The sequence below is a fragment of the Mugil cephalus genome, chromosome 22, assembly GCF_022458985.1.
Source record: "Mugil cephalus isolate CIBA_MC_2020 chromosome 22, CIBA_Mcephalus_1.1, whole genome shotgun sequence".
NCBI lineage: Eukaryota > Metazoa > Chordata > Actinopteri > Mugiliformes > Mugilidae > Mugil > Mugil cephalus.
Window position 1 is genome coordinate 19,328,551 of NC_061791.1, and position 21,165 is coordinate 19,349,715.

Genomic DNA, 21,165 nt, shown 5'->3' on the forward strand with positions numbered 1-21,165 from the left:
CATGTAATATGCTAGTAACTTAAGATGTTAAAAGATATTAAAAGTTGAAACAGTTTTTCATTATAATGTCACAGTGTAGCGTACTGCAGAGCAATTCCATAGACGTCTGTAGCGTAATAGGGGCTGTTATTGACGTCACTTCCGCCCGGGGCCACGCACACAACGATGGTTTTGTACTACAAATATATATAAATACTAGAAATACGACATAAATATTGCCTGATACAAAATGTGAACCACAACACCAGGTTTCTACAATAGTTTCTGCAAATTAAAAAAAAAAAAAAGTGTATATATATATACTTAAAAAAAAAAGCTGTTGGTACAGCCAATCGCACAGTTCTCCCCATTTTTTCAAAAATTTAGTTTAACAGTTTGGATGGTATTAAAGCCTATGATTCAAATTAATGTGACTAATCTCCATGCTCATCTGTCACTTTTGCCACTCAGTGGCCAAACCACTTCTGCTTGCTGTGATGTCACAGGCATACTCTCTATTACATAGTGAGCCAAAGCAGCCTCATCCAACAAAGGTACCGCCAGCTTGATTGGTGTGTTCAAATGTGTCATAGTATAGTGATCTGTGGTGTAAAGTGTTCTATAGTGTCATTGTGTAGTGTAATAGTGTAGTGTAATATAATTATATAGTGTTCTTTAGTGTCATAGTGCACTGCGGTGTTCTCAAGTGTTATTACACAGTTTCCTGTAGTGTCATAGTTTAGTGTAATGACATAAAGTTCTGTAGTGTAATTACATAATATTCTATGCAGCATGATGTTTTTCTGCATTAAACTGTTTGTTTTGTTTTGTTTTGTTTTGTGATTACTTCCGAACTACAACGGCACCACTGAATACAGTTGTGTGTTTGGTGCAGAAAAGAAGGATAGTTTTGTATAGTGTATGTATATATATATATATATATATATATATATATATATATATATATATATATATATAGTACATTTTGAAGCAATACAAATATATTAATACAACAAATTGAATTTTTTACCATAGTTGAAATTAAGCCTTCATATAAATAACACATATGTTAGTTAATTATTCTTTAAATCTGTAAAATTTGCTGTACTTTATGTTGCCAGGAAATATGCAATAGTTTCCTATAGATGTAACTCATCTCATCTCATCTTCCGTACCGCTTAATCCTGCACTAGGGTCGTGGGGGTTGCTGGAGCCTATCCCAGCTGGCATCGGGTGAGAGGTGGGGTACACCCTGTACAGGTAGCCAGCCTATCCCAGGGCTATAGATGTAACTAATTAATGAATTAATTATTAGTAACCTTAATGAGAACTGGCTACATTTCATTCTCTGCGTAGTTAAGCCTTCAGCAGAATGCCGCTGGTGTCCAGTTATGTTTTATATTTTGTAGGATCTAGACCAGTAGACAGCCAAGTAACCTTAGTGCAGCAGATGAAAAACACATCAAGCCTATTTCCTGAAATTGGAGTTTCCTATTTTATTTTGTTAAGTTTCTTAGTTTCCTGTTTGGTGTTGCTGTTCCGTGTTTTCCTTTGATTGCTTATTGACTTCTCCTTGTGTGCTCCGCCCTCATTAGTTCTCACCTCACCTGTGTCTCATCCCTCTGTCATGTGTGTATATATGGCCCTTACTTTCCCTTTGTTCCTTTAAGACTTGCCACGTTTTTGTCATTGGTCTCCATGCAACGCCTTTTTGTCGTCTTACCGTGTTCAGGTTTTTGGCTTTGTGTTTTGAAGTTACCTGCCGTGCCTTTTTTGTATTAAATACCTTTTGCCTTAATCATTTACCGTAACTGCACTTGGGTCCACCCGTAAAACCCACCAACCTGACAAAAACCAGTTGGACCCAGGTACACCCATGTACTGTCTGGAGAAGTCTGGAAGTCCAGAAGTGGTCTTCATAGAAAAGTTGCAAGCAAAAATCCAAACCTCTGACATGGAAACAGGGCCAAGAGACTCAACTATGTATGGAAACATAGATACTGGAGTGTAGAAAAATGGCAGCAGGTTATCTGGACTGATGAATCAAAATTTCAAATATTTGGTTGTAGCAGAAGGCAGTTTGTTCACCTAAGGGCTGGAGAGCACTACAATAATGAGTGTCTGCAGGCAACAGTGAAGCATGGTGGAGGTTCCTTGCTAGTTTGGGGCTGCATTTCTGTAAATGGAGTTGAGGATTTGGTCAGGATTAATGGTGTCCTCAATGCTGACAAATACAGGCAGAAATTTATCCATCATGTAATACCTTTACCTACTGGAGATGTGAATTATTTTGTATATTATATGTTTTGCTGCCTTGAATTTTTTCCACATGAAAATTTGATAAACCCTGTGTGGTTATAGACAGGAAACCAAGTGTTTCCCTGTTTGGTCAGAAGAGAAGGTATCAGTGTGAGAGCACTTGCAGAAAGTGGATGGCTTCAAGGGTTTTACTGGAAGAAGTTGGCTGCCACCAGGATCCCAGCACTCCACTTTGTATTTATTAATTTTTGTAGACAGATATTTTATCGATCCCATCTCTGTAAATAAAAACTCAGCAATGACACCTGCAGTTGTCAACAGTTCAATTCAAAGGAGACAAATGGAGGACACGGGAGGCAAGATTTAAAAAATAATGAAAGGTGTAGCAATTTAAACAAAGAAAAATATATATATATATATATAATATATCTACAAACTATATACATTCAGAGAGTAATGGTGCACAGGTGGTTAGCACTGATGCCTCCCAGCCAGAAGGTCTGGGATCGAGTCCAGCTCAGGCCTTTCTGGGTGGAGTTTTCATGTTCTCCCTGTGGTGTGTTCTCTCCGGGTACCCGGATGTCTCCAAAGACATGCTCGTTAGGCTAATTGGTTACTCTATATTGACCCTAGGTGTGAGTGTGAATGGTTGTATGTCTCAGTGTTAGCCCTGCAATAGGCTGGCGACCTGTCCAGGGTGTACCCTACCTCTTGCCCGATGCCAGCTGGGATAGGCTCCTTAACCCTAGTGCAGGATTAAGCGGTACGGAAGATGAGATGAGTAATGTAGCACATTACATATCTATTTTTTATGTCAGGGTTAGTCTGTATTATGTATATTTTGGTGAGTGCCTTTTCACCGCTTCTAACAATACATAGATTTCACTCGGACATAGTGTAAGTAAAGGCTTTGCCATTACAATAGCATCTATTCTGTTTTCCCCAGCAGAATTCTTTCCAGGCATGGGATTTTGTGACTCTGATTTTTGATTAAAATATACAGACATCTTGCCATTCCTTGTCTTTTACTGCCTGACTTTTTCTCTCCTATTTGTCTTTTATTTATTTTGGGGTATGGCCTTTTAAAGAGTAAAGATCCTAATGTAGTCAAGAGAGAAAGAGAAGAAGAAGAAATATTTTGAGAGGTGTGTGGTCTTCTCTCAGCATTTCTCTGTTTTATTTAATGTTTTTGGCTGTAGTACAAGTTTAGTTGAAAGTATGTACAAAATTCACAAGTTTTTTCATAAAATGCATTGTTGTCGGTGAAAAACAAGTCATACGGACCATATTTTAATTTCGTCTTCCAGTTTATTTTCTTTTATTACATCTCTCTATATTTGTAAGACTTACTACATTTCAGGGTTTTGCATTTTTTCTATTGCCTATTGCTCCTATTTGTGCTGCATTAAAGCACATTTTGAATGACAAAATGCTCATCCTCCTTTCTCTTCTATTAACTCTAAGGTTTCATGTTGTACTTGTACTTTTATATTGCAGTCGTCAAAGTACTGACCTAAAAACTAATTGTTTCAATGCTTGAACCTAAACCTATCCAGAGTTATTCTGGCAAACCTAATCCTCACTAGTTTTAAGGTTTGAGAAATCTCAAATATTGAAGTGTCTTTGGACAAGGTTACACCCAGTTATTTAACAGATTCTGTTTTCCATTTCAGAGGGAATGCAATATTTTGTTTTTAAGCCTGAGATTGGCTCCATGTTTCTGCAGAGATTCAACACTTCTGGGCAGTTTAACCCTTTGTAGGGCACTCATTGAAATACTTGGACATTTTAAATTTCGTAGGATATCAGAAGACTAATCTAATTTCTTTTCTATTACTAGTCATGCAATTCTGTGCTACCACTGCAGTTACACTTAGTGTTCATGTAGCTCCCTGTGTTCTCCCTGTGTTCTCCCTGTGGTGACCCTGATTTGACCTGAAAATGTTTCCTTTGTCTTCTCTAATTGGCTTAATGAAAACCACATGCTTCTGAACCTCACTAAGAGGCACAGGGACGAAATTTAAAATGTGCGCCATATAGGGTTATTATGAGGTTTAAATGGTAAACGGTCTTGCTCTTATATAGCGCTTTTCTACCTACGCAAAGGTACTCAAAGCGCTTTTACAGTCAGAGACACATCCACCCATTCACTCACACAAGCACACATACATTCACACACCAATGCCAGTTGCACTCAGGGACACTTCGGCATATGGCACACTCAGGGGATTGAACCACTAATCCTTAGGTTCATGGACACCACTCTACCTACTGAGCCATAGCCGCCCATATGGTATGGTATGGGATTTTGAGACTGTGTTTTTTTTTGTTTGTTTTTTTTCTCAGGTTTCTTTTGACAAGTTAGACAATTTGTATTATTGATGCTACAAATAAAACTGAATTGAACATGCCAAACTTATGGCCTGCAGGCCATATTTGGTCTAACCTGCTGAATGTGTCCCATTGATTTTAGATCTATCAGAATTAGAATTCAGGTATTTTGTGTGCTTTTGTGTGCATCAATCAGCTCCTCCTCCTAACTGCATTGACCAACTCATCTCATCTCACAACTCATCTCGTGGTTGCATTGGCAACTGTTCAGTGTGTCGGTGGATTATGGCAGCGCAGCGTTCTAAAGCTACATCAGTCCATAAAAGCTCAAGCTACAAGTATTAGAGCACTGCTGAATACTAAAATAAGAGAGATACTACATGCTTAAAGTGTCCATTAGCCAAATATCAGCAGCATTTTTAACAGCCTTAGTATGCTAACTTAGCTCTGTGGTTACCTCCACAGTTAAATAACCGCCACGTTAGCCCCGTTAGTTTCATTTTATTCTGGTCCCAGTTCAAAGTGTTGATAACAGCAAATTAATACAACATATAAATAACATTAGGAAACCATGGATCTCACAAAGTCTTATGAAAAATAGCATTGTATGACATGCCACAGGCTTTACATAATGTAGAAAAAGCTCCAAAAGACAGATTTTCATCCCTTTTATCCTCCTGAATTTGCGTGAAAAAAAAAAAAAAAAAAAAAAAAAAGCATGTTCATTTGAAATAAGTCAGTGGAAGTCTCCCAGCAGAGCTGTGTCTTTTATTTGAAATTTGTTCTCATTAATTGTTTAATCAGGGCAGCACAGTGGTGTGGTGGTTAGCACCGATGCCTCCCAGCAAGAAGCTTCCTGGTTTAAATCCAGGCCGACAGCAGACTTTCTGTGCGACTTTCTATGAGTTTGCATGTTCTCCCTGTGTCTGCGTGGGTTCTCTCTGGGTACTCCGGCTTCCTCCTACCGTCCAAAGACATGCTCATTAGGTCAATTGGTGATTCTAATTTAGCTGATACACTTATCCAGGGTGATTCAAAACGCTGCAGCAAGAGCACTGACAGGAATTAGCAAGAGAGATCATATTACTCCAGTATTAGCTTCTCTTCATTGGCTCCCTTTAAAATCTAGAATTGAATTTAAAATCCTCCTCCTTACATACAAGGCCCTGAAAGGCCTAGCTCCATCATATATGAAAGACCTCATAGTACCATACTGTCCCAACAGATCACCATGATCTCTAAGTGCAGGTCTGCTTGTGGTTCCTAGAGTTTTCTAAAAGTAGAATGGGAGGTAGAGCCTTCAGCTATCAGGTTCCTCTTCAATGGAACCAGCTCCCAGTTTGGGTTCAGGAGGCAGACACAGTCTTTACGTTTAAGGTCAGGCTTAAGACTTTCCTTTTTGAGAAAGCTTATAGCTAGGGCTGGACTTAACCATCCCTTAGTTATGCTGCTATAGGCCTAGGCTGCAAGGGGACGATGCACTGAGGACATGTCCTCTCCTCTTTCTTCTCTGGCTCCTGTCCTCTAATATCTTATCATTTTATTTTCTATCTCTTATAATTTACTAACCACTGTGTCTTACTCTCTCCCCTCCCCCTCCATCATCTTGTGAGGGTCTCTGGTCTGGAGTGCTGAATATCTGACCTGTGGAGTTCTAAGCTACATCTGCTGCCGTGGCCTCATCAACCAGCCCAGTCTTCATGGTCTGGAGTGCTGTGTATCAGACCTGTGGAGCTCCATAAACTGCATCTGCCCCAGTCATCATGGCCTCCTCCAGTTGTCCACTCCTACCTAGATGAACAATTCACCAACCTGCCCATAATTCCTGTTATACTCACAAACTGTCACAGATCATCAGCTTTGTGTTATATTGCTAGACCCTACATGTTTCCTTCCGCTTGATGTATGTATCTATGACAGAAGTTTGTTTATCTTGTTTCTCCTGCTCTTCTTTTCTCTCTATCTTCTCTGTTTCTAACCGGCTGGCCTTCGGCAGATGGGTCCCTCCATATGAGCTGGGTTCTGCTCAAGGTTTCTTCCTGTTAAAAGGGAGTTTTTCCTTGCCACCGTCGCCCTCAGGCTTGCTCTGGAGGTTGCAGGCTGGTTTTTGTGAAGCGTCTTGAGACGATTTGTATTGTTATTGGCGCTATATAAATAAAACTGAATTGAATTGAATTGAATTGAATTAACCTACCTCTCAGCCAATGACAGCTGAGATATGCTCGAGCCCCACCTCAGGGGGAAAAGCAGTTATAGAAAATGAACAAACTTGTTTAATCAAATTCAGATTTCTGTATGAATTACTTCTGATAACACACCAAAAGACAAATTTTGTCTCATTTTTTTCTTTAAATAAATATCCATTGTGGTTGGCCCATTTTTGGAGTCAGTTCTCAATTTTGGCCCCCTATCGGACTGAGTTGATTACAAATTTCTTTCCTGGAGTTGTCTGTGCCTTGAAGGGTAAGTTCACCAATTTAAAACAACCAATTCAATTTAGAATTAAGTCTGTAAAAAATTTGATCACTGTGGGCCTGAGTTTGCACCAAGGAGGGTTTTAGTCTCCATTACCCCTATTCAACCCACTCCCAGCCTTGAACATTACTTATTTTATTTTTATTTATTTTTTTGCATGCTTTATGTTTACTGTCAGTTAGATAATGTTACATTTAAATCTCTTAGCAGATGAAATCAGGTGCAGAGTGCTTACAAAGTGTAATAGTGTTTCTCCTGGCTCTGGGTTGTGATGATGACCTTGATGTCCAACCAGTTTAGCTATGTTGCTTATTTTCAAAGACGTCACTAGGTAGCCTCTCTCTGAGAGCCCATTGCTCGCTGGCATGGACTCAGGCCTTCAAGTGGTGAGTCTTTGGGTAGATACAGTTGTACTCTAGCTTTGACACAATCATACAGTAAAATGTTGGTTTGAATTAGCAACAAATCGTTCTATTCACCTTGCGAGAAAATGCCATTAATTATTGCTTCCATCCATTACTATGTGGACTGCAACATAAACAGCCACAGTGCACCTTAAAAAATGTTTGGTGGCAGCTCCCCTGTGGCACTGTTGCAAGAAGAACACAGATGAAATAGCCTACATGAGATTGTAAATTAGGTCAGAACATCCAGGGAGGATGTGTTCACCTGAAAGCTGCATGAGGACTTTTGAGTGATGGGATGAGACTCTGTGCAGTTTAGTTGATCATATACAAAACAAATGGGCCTTCTGAGGGTGTGTGACAACAGAATGTTGTCAGCGAGGGGAGGGGATCTTTAGATTATTCCACCGATATTGGATCAGTTTAGGATCTAGTGAATTTGGAGGCTAGGTCAACACCTTGTGATGTTCTTTATGTTTTTTGAGTTGTCCCTAATCTGCTTTTGCATGTGTGCCTGTGTCACTTCTTACACCTATTTTTTTTTTTACTAGTGATTTTCAAGAGTGTTGTTTTTACAAACAAGTGGGCTACTGTGACCCAGCAATTTCCCTTGTGGATTATTAAAGTCAAAGTCAAAGTCTCATCTTGCTGGGGATGGCTGCTGCCATCAAGGAGTGTCATTGCTATGGGGTGGGGGTGTCTGGTCTGGTCTAGATGGGTCCTAAATGTCTAAGTAATATCCACATGAATGAATGCCAGGTGCAAAAGTTTTCCAGCAGAATATTGTATTGTCACAAGATGGTCAAGATGGTGTTCTCTTCTCCTGTCAGTCATCAAATGTTATGCCTGATCGAAACGCATACTTATTTAAATCTTTTACAGACAACTTTTAACCATATTATTTTCTCTGCAGGTATTTTTATTTCATCTATAGACATATAATGATGTAGGTTAAATATGCATCACTTTTATTCTGTCAAAATTAAAGCCTTTCAACCAGTTATCAACAGTCTTTCAAGATTTCCAGTCTTCTGGTATATTCCAAAACATAGTGGAAATATGGACCAAGACACTGCTTGTCACCATTGACACCTTGAGTCTGGAGCTGTTGGCAATCAGTGGGTCATTACAGAACTACTCCTTGGGAAAAAGGGTTCAGCTGGACAAATTCCGTGAGTATTGGATTATTGAAATATCCCAATCAGCTTTCCTTGTCCCCACTCGTGGCGACATCAAGCTAATGCAAGTTTCACTGCATTTTTAGCTCTGTTTTTGGATACAACAAACACAACAAGGGCAGGTGTTGATCCTGAAGCCACTGTGGTGTTCCATTTCATAGAGGGAATTCAGAACTTCCAGCAGTTCCCAGCAATTTATTTAGGAATTTAAAGACAATTTTCCTGGTTTCTTTTTAGTGTATAGCAAACATTCAGTTTCTCTGCATCTTTTGTTGACTGATCATGGTAGACATTTTCCATTTGTTCATTTGGCACATTCAGCCTTCTCACCACAAGAGCCACGCTCTTGCTGAAGTCTATTGAACTGACATTTTCAACAGATTTAATTATCTGAATGCAGCAACCTGATGTGAAAATGCACCAGCCGTCAGCCCGTATGACAAAATCAAAGCATTGGTTAGGAAGCTGCACTTCTTTCTCCACTGTCTGTCAGTCATGATGCTTTGACATTATTGGACAATTTTTAAGGCTTAATGCAAGAGACAGGAACACTTCTCTGCACACCCTCGTTTGATCATTGACAATGGTGTGTTTCATTTTGATCTACTTATTTTCTTCGTAGAGAAAAAAAAAGTAGAGAAAGCAGAGGCTTCACAGGGATAAAGCTTTGGTTTTTTAAAGCACCAAACCCCCCTGTGCGTCTGGGATCTCACCGGGTTAATGCAAGTTAAACAGCATTTCATTACTTTGTTATACATTATTAGACTTGTTCACAGATTCTATCTTATGCCATTCAAAATCCAGTTCATACGAGACTTTTGCTCCATGTCTAACATAAAAGGCTCTAATAAGATTTTAGTGGTATTGATACACTGAAAAGTATCGAATAACAAAAAGATATGTATGCAAGTGCAGTTGTAGGGTCACTATTTAAGATGTTTTTCAATTTAAGTCACAATTACTCAACTAGTCTTTTAGAACTGAAGAAGCTACTTGGAGGAGATGGATGAACAATGACAAAAACTAAGCATTCATATGATCTAGTATTGTGATTAGCTTTAAACTAAATTGGAGACATAAAATATCCACACAACTCATATGAAAACACAACTAGATATCACTGGAGATCTTTGACCTTTATTATCCATCTCACAACTTGACAGCAGAGGAGCAGTGATTAGTACTGGTGTAAGTGATGGCAGAATGAGAATGAAGCATATCCCAGTAATTTAGAACCTCGTTCATCAACTGTTCATAAGTACTGCTCTGTGCATAATCTAATTGGTCAGTGTTATCATGCACAAGAGTGCAAATTTGATTTACTGTGTGTAAAGAGACTGCTCTTGGAACCTGGAGAGGGTAATTAAACATGATAATGTTGAAACCAACACCACAGATGTTAAAAATTAAAGATAAGAATTCAAGATTGTTTTAAATCACATAAAAGTCAAATGTTTTAGGACCCACAAGGAATGTCTTTTGTGGGTAGTCCCTTTATTGGTGGCTATTTAAATACTTTGTGGTCTCTAGTTCTCCCAAAAAGTCTCCCAAAAAATCACTAAAACTACATAGTAGTACATTCAGCTTCATATGTGCTTTGTGGCAATTCACCTTGACTCAGTGTCCCCAGGGATAATTCCTGTCATGTGCACATTAGCCCTTTTTGCAGGAAAGTGTGCCAGCGGTCTTTTAAGGTTGAGGGGTGGACCTTATATGACTGGTTTGGGTTGTGTATTGCAATAAAGGAGGCTGGCTGTAGCTGTGCACAATACTACCACATTGAATGTTTCGGATTCAGAAGATGATAAGATGCTTGAATTTAATCCAGAAGAGATGTCCCTGAAGGTTCTCAGGGTTCTCAGTCATCCAGATCCAGATGGTTATCCAAAAATATTAAAGAAAGGCAAGTGGATTTGTAGAGAGTCATAATCAGAAAAGACTTTATTGCCAAGTATATTTGCACATACAAGGAACTTGCCTTGGTGTTTGTTGCATAAAAAAGAAAATATAAAATAAGATAAGACGGAGTTTCTTGTTTCACCACTCATCCTTCGTAGCTTCTTCAGTTCTAAGGGTCTGGTAGGAAGTTGAGATTTAAATAAGAACATATGTGGGTGTAGCCCATCAGAAACGTGAAGCTGGCATGGCTAGTGTCTGTTAACGGCTTAATTCAGAAAAGATCTCAAGTCACTACCTACACCATATTCTTTAAGATATATTTAAGAGGACATAATCAACAGATCAAATCTGATTCTTTCTTTATTGCTCTCTTTTGTTGTCCACCTCAACCAGTGTGAAGTGAAGTGAAAAATAAGACAAAATGCATAAAAAGATTCTCTAAACTTAGTCAGTAAAGCCGTAGATGTAATTATTCTCTTCCTCACTGACAACCAAGGATCATAAAGAGGCTCTTCATATAGAATGTTTCACATACATGCCCAAAAATTTTCACATGTAGTTAATTTTTATAGTCTGCAGGAAATTCTTATAACTTACAGGTGGCACAGTGTGGTGGTTAGCAATGATGCCTCACACCAAGAATGTTCTGAATTCTGATCCAATGGCTGACTAGGACCTTTCTGTGTGCCTCCCTGTGTCTATGTGATTTCTCTATGTAGATTGGCGATCTGTCTATGGTGTAACCCACTTCTCACCCAATGACACCTACGATAAGCTCCAGAGGAATTCAATTAATGAACAAACAAACAGAAGCAAAACAATATAGACATTTCATTATGGGAAGATTTGGTAAAATCCTACATACCACTGCTTAAGTTTTTACCATTTTTAGTTGAGTGTCCCTCAGCTTGATGGAAGGATAATGCAAAATCACAGGGTTGTATAAGTGAAAAAAAACTGCATAAAGGCCTGTTTCAAATAAAATCCTTAGTTGGATGAAATAAAACACACTATTTTAAGAATAGGTGCAAAGGTGTTTGTAAATGTTAATTTTCACTTACTTTACTCTACACTATGAAATTTCTACAGCCTTCAGGCTCTTGCAGCGATATCACATCACAATTAAAGTGATCTGGTGGCTAGTGAGGCAGTATTGGGACTGTAGGGTCACTGATTGGACCCCCACCATGGCACTTGAGCAAGCACATAAATGCCTCAAATAGCTCTCTGGTGCTTTGCAATCCTCTGCTCCAAGTGTCCTCATGTGGACGGGTTAAATAAATTCCTCACATATGTGTGTACTTATGCACTGATCAGCCACAGAATTATGCCTAATATTGACCTGCCTAATATTGTGTAGGTCTTCCTTGTGCCTCCAAAACAGTTGTGACTCATTGGGTGGGGGTGCCTGGTCTGGTCCAGTTGGTTGGTAGATGTTTCCCAGCAGAACATTGAACTGTCACAAGATGTTATAAACTTCTCCTGTCAACGGTTTTAATTTTGTGGATGATTGGTATTGATATTCTGTATGTATATATAAAATTTGATTTTATTTGATTTTGTGCTGTGATGAGTGACAATTGCTGTGAGATCTCTGTAGATGCTCTCCAAAGATATCAGCAGAAACAGATACAATGCTCATCGTTTCATATCCTGCGTTGACCCACGGCAGTTCTGATGCAGAACCTTGAATCCAATCTGGAAGTCTGCTACAGATGAGGTGCGGGTTTCTTAAAGGGATGACAGATTGGTGTGCCGCAGAGAATTGCGAGGGGAACGGAAACTGTTGCATCAGTCATGGTGCTTTAAATCAGAGCCTGTGACAGAAAAGTTTCCCTGAAGCAGAAGTTGGGGAAGCCTGAACAGCTGTAAGGCAATGAACCCTAAAACTGTCAGTGACGGCGGCAGACAGGCCTGACCCAACCCACGATGAAAAATAATCACAGCTGGAATTTCTGGCATGACACTGGAGAAGCTCACTAGTTGAATGTACAGACAGAATTTACTTGCATGTTTTTCTCATGACAATCCATAAAATCCTCTCTGAACTGAACTAATTAATGATGTGGGGCTGATCTTTTTGATGCTACAGTAAAAAGGAATCAATGCAGGGCTCTGGGGGTCGAGAGCAACTCCCAACGAAACAAGAGAATGTTTGGATTCATCTTTTGTTAACACTCTTTTATTTTAATAATAATTATTATTATATTAAAACCATGTTCAACTCAAATTCCCTGATGAGTAAAACCTCAAGGCTTTCACTAGAGATGCTTTAATGGCATTGTTCTTGTTTTGGACCGCTCTAATGGACATGACTTGTTTTTTTTTACGACTTTGTACTTTATTTTTAACACTGATAGGCATACATTAGTATGATTATTGGCATTGAATGGGATTTAGATGAAATTTCTGGTTGCCTCTGTTTTTCTACAGAGGCAAATATCTCTGGGGGAAGAAGGGTCCCTCAGGACCTAATTACAACAACAGTATCACATAATCTGGCTCACACGCATGCACGCTGTTCTGTTTCTCATAGGATATTAAATCAAACAGCCAAAATCAAAATTCCTAGTGAGGATGCAATGATAAGGGAGGCTTTCGCTGATGTAAACAGGCGCTGTTCCATTCCTTCTGAGTGTTCTCTGTAGCGCACTGCTGGAGAGCTGATATCCAGGGGTTAAACTGACTGCAGAGGCTAATTCTGTCTGGACCTACTGGTAAGTTAGCTCTGCTCTGTGTTCTGATCTCAGTGTCTGTAATAATAAATGATCGCTGACTCGATTTTGAAATATACTGCACACAAAAAACAGGTTCTTTCTGGAAAGATGCTAAGTGAGAGTGGCGTGCTCTTGTAAGTGAGCAAACTACTCTGTAAATAAATCAGTTTAATCTTAATGAGACCTCAGGGGAGCTAAGCTAATGCACAATTCATATTTCATTCCAGCCCTCACACCCCCGTTGTATTTTTGCTGACCTTTTAAAGAATTCAAATGCATTTCAAACAAACTCTCAGTTAACATTAGCATTTCAGATACAAATTATGCAGCTAAATTAAGAATGAGATCCATTTATGCTGCATGAGACAGGCATAAGCGCAGCTCATCAGTGTCATGGTAGGAACTATGTGTCAGTGTGTGTTGCTGACCATTTTATATGAAAACATTGTATGGGTAATAGACACAATTTCAAGCAATGTCAATGTCAGTAGCAAAGGCCTTAACACTAGATTTAAATTCCATAAACACAACTGTGGACAGAAGAAGGCATTCAGGTAAATGTCCGCATCAGAAACAAATGTCACATCCTCGTTTAAATAAAACCAGGAGACAGAGAGAATAAAGGGTAGGCAAACCAAGACTGTACACCCAGTCTTGGTTTTACACACAATATAAAACTAGTTCTCTGTACAAAAGCAGGTGTCAGATGTTTTTCATACATTAGGGAAATGCAACTTAACCAATTTGTAGTAATAAGCATCATTCAAATAACAGATGGAATATCTTATTTGACTCTCTTGTATATAATATATCGATATATTTAGCATGCTAAAGCAAGTCAACTGGCAAAACAAGTTGAGCTTGGGATTTTATTTGATTGGTTGAGATTTAGACAGACTTTAATGACCCACGAGGGAAATTACTTTGTCACCATAACTTCGTTCTGCATAAAAGTAAACAACACAAAAAACACAAGAAAGATAAAACAAATGAGTGCAAACTAAATAAAAATAAAAATAAACAATGTAATCAAAAAAATTCCAGAATTAGCATTTGGCCTATGTGCAAGTTGGATCACTTGGACAATGGTTGCATTAGGTGGTTGTTGGATGACTCCTGCCAACACCGTAGGCTATTATAAAATGTAGCAATGATGCAATGATGCAATGATGCAATGCTGATGCTGTCTACATGGGTTGCTTGTGAAGAACTTTTCTGAGATGGCCTGGTGGTATATGGAATTTAGAATGAATTGATATTGATTATCTGATACACCTGGAGCATGCATAAAATTCACGGGCTGTGTGCGTTTCATGAATCCCACAGACATTTGTTTCAAGCCAAGATTCAAGGAGAGTCCGTTTTTTGATTTTGCCTTTAGAGGCACTCCACAGAAGATCAAGAGTACTTCCACACATACCATAGTAAAGTCTATTTGAGCTTTAAGTCCATTATCTTCGGTAAGCAGAATATCAGGCTTTAAGGCTGTTTGTAGGGCGCACCAAGGAGCAAACACACCACACTGAAGTTAGCCCTCATCTTTGACTTCTGCTTTGAACTTTCTTGGGGTGACTTCTGTATCACAGATAATAAGGGGCTTCCTAGGATGGTGCAAAAGCAACCACCTTTGGCTCAATTTTATTACAACCTGGGAACTGACCTGAGGATAGTGCACCATCAATTAATTCCAATGGGCATGAAGTTATAAACCCAATTTCATGGGAGCCTTTAGTTGTAAAGATACAGCAAGATACTGTAAATGGAAACCCTGTACTGTCACTAAAGAAGAGGTGAAGGGAAATCACAGATATACTACCAATTAAAAATCAACACTAATCCTAACATGCAGTCGTAGTGCTGTTCACTTTCTGGATATTTGAAAATGTAATAAAAGTCTATTAAATAGTTGTCAAGGCAAACTGTATGAGTTATCTTCAGAGATGGTGGAATGTTGAGGAAGTACAATACTCAGTATTAATAGATAGATAGATAGATAGATAGATAGATAGATAGATAGATAGATAGATAGATAGATAGATAGATAGATAGATAGATAGATAGATAGATAGATAGATTACTTTATTCATCCCCGAAGGGAAATTAGATAAAATACTGACGTATAAAAATAAAATAAAAAATAAAAAAACAGAATAGGACAAGGACACTTGAAAAAAGACAAGATACAAGATGATATATATGTGTATATATACATATATATATATATATATATATATATACATATATATATGTATATATATATATTAGTATATAGTAGTAATTCCTACTAGAGCAGTGACTTGAGTGACTTTCTGGTTCAGCGGTTTGTGTTTACAGTAAATACATCATTAAGTGAACACATGCTCTGACTTTGTCCTCTCTCCTTTAATATCTCTGGTATCTATAGTACAGCACGTGGAGGACACAACATTTTGTCAGTGGATATTTTGACACCCAGCTAATTGCTTCATTACATTTCTTGGTAAGGTATGCGCCCAGGGAGCAATTTGGGTGCTTGCTCAACCTGGGTTCCTCGGTAAGAAGCCGTTTTTTTTTTTTTTTTTTTTTTTCAGTGGAAGCCTGGCTTTGGCGAGAAGTGAGCAATTGTGAGCAGCAGTATGGTTTCAAGTCAACAAAGAGCATTAATGTCATTTTGATTACCTTTACTCCTCATGGCAGTTGTGACCATTTTAATTTTTTATGAAAAAAAAGAGAGAACATTTCCTATTCCATGCAGAGGCAGTGGTAGGCCTTTTACTAAGTATATGCAATAGGCAACAACACATTTTCAGTGGAAGCTGGTGACACAAAAGTGACAAACCCATGGCCAACCAGTGAGCTTTATTTCAATGCCCTAATGACAAGTCAACAACACGTTTGCTTAAGCAGTTATTCTGTAAATTGATAACGGCATGCAAAAACATCAATGAGAAACATTCTTGCTTTTCTCATGAGCACATTTGCTAAGATCAAAACTGACCTGAGAGTCCTCGGCCACAACTAAGCCAGTATGCTCAAAAAACTTACTAGCATTTTACACTATCTAATATTAATAATGATGAATAATGAACAAACTACGTTAGTTATTGAGACTTGAAGAACAAAAACAATGTACGATCAGTCATCGATTTCATTATTTTAATTATTTACATGTATTAAATAGGATCACATTTATTTCTTTGAAACTGTGGATGTGGGAATAGTGGATGATATATTACTTATAATCTTAAATATTTTGCACTGCTACTAACTCTAAGATAACCTCAAATGGATCGTTGATGAACCAAGGCCACTCTGCAGATGGCAGGAGCCTGATGCATCTGAAAAATCAAATAAAGGTTGTGAAAACATAGGTTTCAGATCCATGAATTTGTGATTTAAAATGAACGTCTAAGTTTAAATAAAATAGAGCGTACAGATTCATTTAAAGGTGTAATTTAGCAGCTCAGTCGGCTTCATGGATTTCGTCTTTGTTGTCTGGTGTTGATGGCATGTTGCACTGGCAGATACCCCGACACTTTTCTGGACAATTGACATTGCTGTGCAAATATGAGAAAAAAATAAGTAATAATGACAACAGTCACAATTATGAAGTTCTTATATATATATTCAAAAGCAAAAACTAAAAATTTGTAGTTCTTATGCCATTTTATTTTTTTCTCTTTCTTCACTTCTTCTAAGTCTAAGTATAACCTCTTCTGTCACATTGCAATTTTTAGTGGTTTGCACATAGCACGTTTGTCTTCTGGCCTTTTATAGGATTATTGGGTTGTTTCCTCAAAGTGCCTAGTACAAACATCCAACTGAAGAACAAATGCACTTCATCAGTACACTCAAGCGGGTAAGAACACATTTACCGGTCAATGTATGCTTCATGTATCCCATAAGAACGAACAGGAGTGAAAAATATAAGAGAAAAGACTGGTGGCCCATGGCAGAAAATGACAGAAAGGAGAAGCAAAAACAACACTGTTTCATAAAAAAAATGGCACTTATCCTACTCCTAGCATACTCAGTTTTCTATATGTTGTTACTATATGTCATCATGACATGCTCAGCTGTCTGGTGAGGTTCCACTGTCCCTGGGAGGGAAAAAATGCAGTGAAGCAAGTGCCAGTTGATGTGATGTTTTAGTAGTCCTGAATCAGCTGTGAATTTTTACATGCTGTGTTGCTGTACTCATGGTGGGTAATTCTGTGTGGAGCTCAGCTCTCAACTAGTGTGCAGGAAAACATTTATTTGGGGATATTACATTTGGAGATTTTATTCCCAGTGAAACAGACTCACTGCTACTGCAACCATCTTCCAATGTCACCTTGCCTCTGCATGCTATAAATATACAGAAGAAGAAAGCTGCTATTATCTTCTCTGTCTGTTGACTGAGAGACAGGCAACACAAAATGCATTTGTCTTAAAATGGGATGAGTATAAGAGGTGCATTATGTGTAACTGTGTAAGTGTGAGGACAGATACAAGTGCTCAGAGGCGTCACCTCTACAAATCCTGCTACTCCAACTCTGTCATTTGCCGTTCTAACTGATGATGGGTGAAAAAACTTTCACCGTCAGTGAAGAACTGATTCTGCCTGCAGCCAAGAACATGTCCACTTAACACTTCGTATAAGCTGCAGCTAACATGATGGCACAACTTTTTCTGTCAGGTACCATGGATTCAAGGAACCGAGAACTGATGAAATAGTAGTAGAGTTGTCCTCATAACATGGTATCCATGTACTGATGTAAAAAATAAACTACTGCTGGTTTATGGCGATATACATTTCAAGATGATGCAATACAATTAGTATCGTTATTGATGCTAAATATTATGGGTTGAATGACTTTAGATTTTTTAAAGACAACTAGTGTGTGGTGAAAGTCAAGTTGACGCTGATTAGTCCATAACGTCACACATAAAAATACAGTAGAAAGTAATGCTTTACAACCATGAAATCTATATTCTTGACCTGAACTGCAAGGTAACTGAAGTTTGAACACCGGCTACTGTTTGCTGTAGTCATATGCGGTTCTTGCTCAGGAAACTCTCAGCTCTACTGTAGCTTCCATCTCTTGCATGGTGCATTCACTGACATCAAGGACAACCACAGCAATAAAGTCAATGAATAGAACACAGCAGAACTGATCATAGGACTTACGGTGGTGAGTGCAATGGAGAAGACATAGCAGTTGCATACTCCTGCTACTTTTTCAACTATAACTTTTTAAAAGCCCCAAAATACATTATTCCCATGGCCTAGAAATACATTAAGCTTTACTTTTACACAATGGGTAACAGAAATGAGATGGTGAAGAAGGAAGACCCAAAAGAAGACAACTCCAACTCTGTATTGCAGAGTTTACCCCTCTCTCCCCCACAAAGCACGTTTGGTTGTGCCATCTCCTGTAAGTTACCAAACAAAGCTTTACTATATCACTCAGCACCAATACATTACACCCATTAGCAACAGCCATAACTTTTACTGTTCTCTTTTACTGTACTCCTGTTCAGTAGAGTTTGTTAGCTGACTTTTTTCTCTCTCTCTGGCAAGCTAATAGTGCAGGCTTTCAATCAACCACTGTCCACAGTTTATATTGGAGCTATTGTTCTGTTGTTAAGCTTTTAGTAGACATATTTTCTAGTAGACTTTTTGTCTTTTGTGTTGTTTTTATTTATTTTTTTCTGAATTTTTTTTTTTTTTTTTTTTTTTTTTTTTTTTTGGCTCTGGAGTTTGGTGGAGCGGCCGTTGTGTTGGTCATTGTATTCTAGAGATCAACTGCTAGTGCTGTCCGTGTTCCCTGAGCTTTGAGCAGGTCTGAAGTTGTTTAAATGATTTATCGGGGGGAAATGAGGATTTTATGGCTGTTTTTGCACTGTCAGAGTCTGTTACTTGTGTTTATGCACTTCCTGTTGTATTTCGAAAGCCTTGTCTTCCCAGTGTCTTGTTTCCCAGTGTATTTAAGCCTGCCCCACTGAGTTCTCCTTGCCAGACTGTCTTAGTACCTTGTGTCTTTACATTCCAGTGTTACTTCTATGTACGTAGAATGTTTTAGGTCCAGTCTTGTTATTCATCTTTTTGGATTTTTGTCTACTCCTTGCCAGTTCGTTTGATTGACTTTGATCTCCTGCTTCTCTTTGTATTAAAGCTTTTGTATTCTGGCTTTTTTTTACCTTTGCCTTGCCTTCCCTTTTTTCACCCGGCTTCACACTCGCCAGTCTTCTCATGCACATGTACATTTTTGCCACCAAGGTGTCCAGAGGTGCAAAACTGTGATGTGATCAGATCTGTTTTATTGCTAATCTTTGACATGCCCAAGACTTCGATTACCACCAAAGCCCCATCATCCTACTGGTTATTTTATGCTAAATAATTCAGTTGCTGTGTTTGCTTCAGATTTTCAAACTTCCTTTTAAAGCTTTAAAATCCTGAAAACTATTGAAATGTAGTTTTGAGCATATCTGAAGTTGTTTAAGTGATTCATGAAAAAAAGGAGAGAAAAATATTGATGTATGATGATTTTATGGCTGTTTTTTGCACATGTACATTTTTGCCACAAAGGTGTCCAGAGGGTGCAAAGTGCATCACGACAGTTTAAATGACGTGTGAGCGTAAAATCAATTCAAAAATTCAAGCTACAAACTGAAAGATAGCCAAAATGATCATCAAATGAAAAAAAAGTAGAAAATGTACAAAAATGCAATGGCATAAGGGTTAAGCACACCTGGAGTCATGGACTGAAGTTAAGTTGCTTTCATGGGAAGCCTGATAGTGAAATATCCCTGTTGAACCATCATAACATAACTAAAAAAAGAATGCTTAAGACATCTCTTAATTTAGAGGCAATAAATAGGACATTTATTCATAGGTTGTAACTTAATATTGGTAAGGTTTTTAAAAATAAATAAATAAATAAATAAAAATCCTGCATTCTAACACACTAAACTGAGATGATCAATGTAAACACCACTTTATTAACGTCAGTATTTTAGCATGGTTATTAGGAGCACGTCAGCATGTTGATGTTAGCTTTCAAATGAATGCACCAATGAGTCTCAGTACAGGTTTATGGAACTGCCAGGATCACTGCAGGCAACACACACAAATGGGTTTTTGAAGTGTTTGTTACTTTGCATGCTCACTGAACTCATTTACTACAGTAATAAAATATTATGAAAGGGACCATTCCACAAAATGAGTACCTGTGAATCTGATTTCTGTTTTATTCAGGGATATAGCATAGGGAGTTTAAATTGTTTTAACATTAGTAAAGTATCTTCTTTCATCTGACTAAGGCAGAGTTGAAGTAGTATGGAAATAAACTATGGCATCAGAACACAAGATTGGAGGTGCTGGCTGCTGGGAACACAGACAAACGGGGAGAGATGAAGAGGGGTTGAACCTCAGTGTCACCTCATCACTCTGGTAGCTTTACATAAATCCAGTGTTACATTTGTGCTGGAATATCAGATGCCTAACATCATTCACCTTACACTCACATCACTTCTGTTTGTGAAGAAAAAGAAAATAGCACTACCATTTCGTATCATTCACATGAAAACATGAAAAACAAACAAGCAAGACAATTCTCCATCACTGACCTGCTCATCACTATTTCCCTCGGGCACAAATGTCTACATACAGAGATGCAAAACATTGCCTCAGTAAAAATCCAAGCTTCTGAGTCAGGTCACGTTTGCAACCTTCACATGATCCACAGAGAATGTGATCACACAGAGTGAATGTATCCCTGAGCCTGGGCGATCTAGCAACCCAGGTGTCCACAGATGCAATAGAGAGCTCTTATCTGAAGTTCATGGAGCCCCAGGTTCAGGATCAGAGCAAAGACTGAAAGGGTTAGTTTGTTTCTTGAACTCCAGAAGGGCAACAAGTGTCTGTCAGTGGGTTCCTGGTGTTTTAGACGAGCACTACAG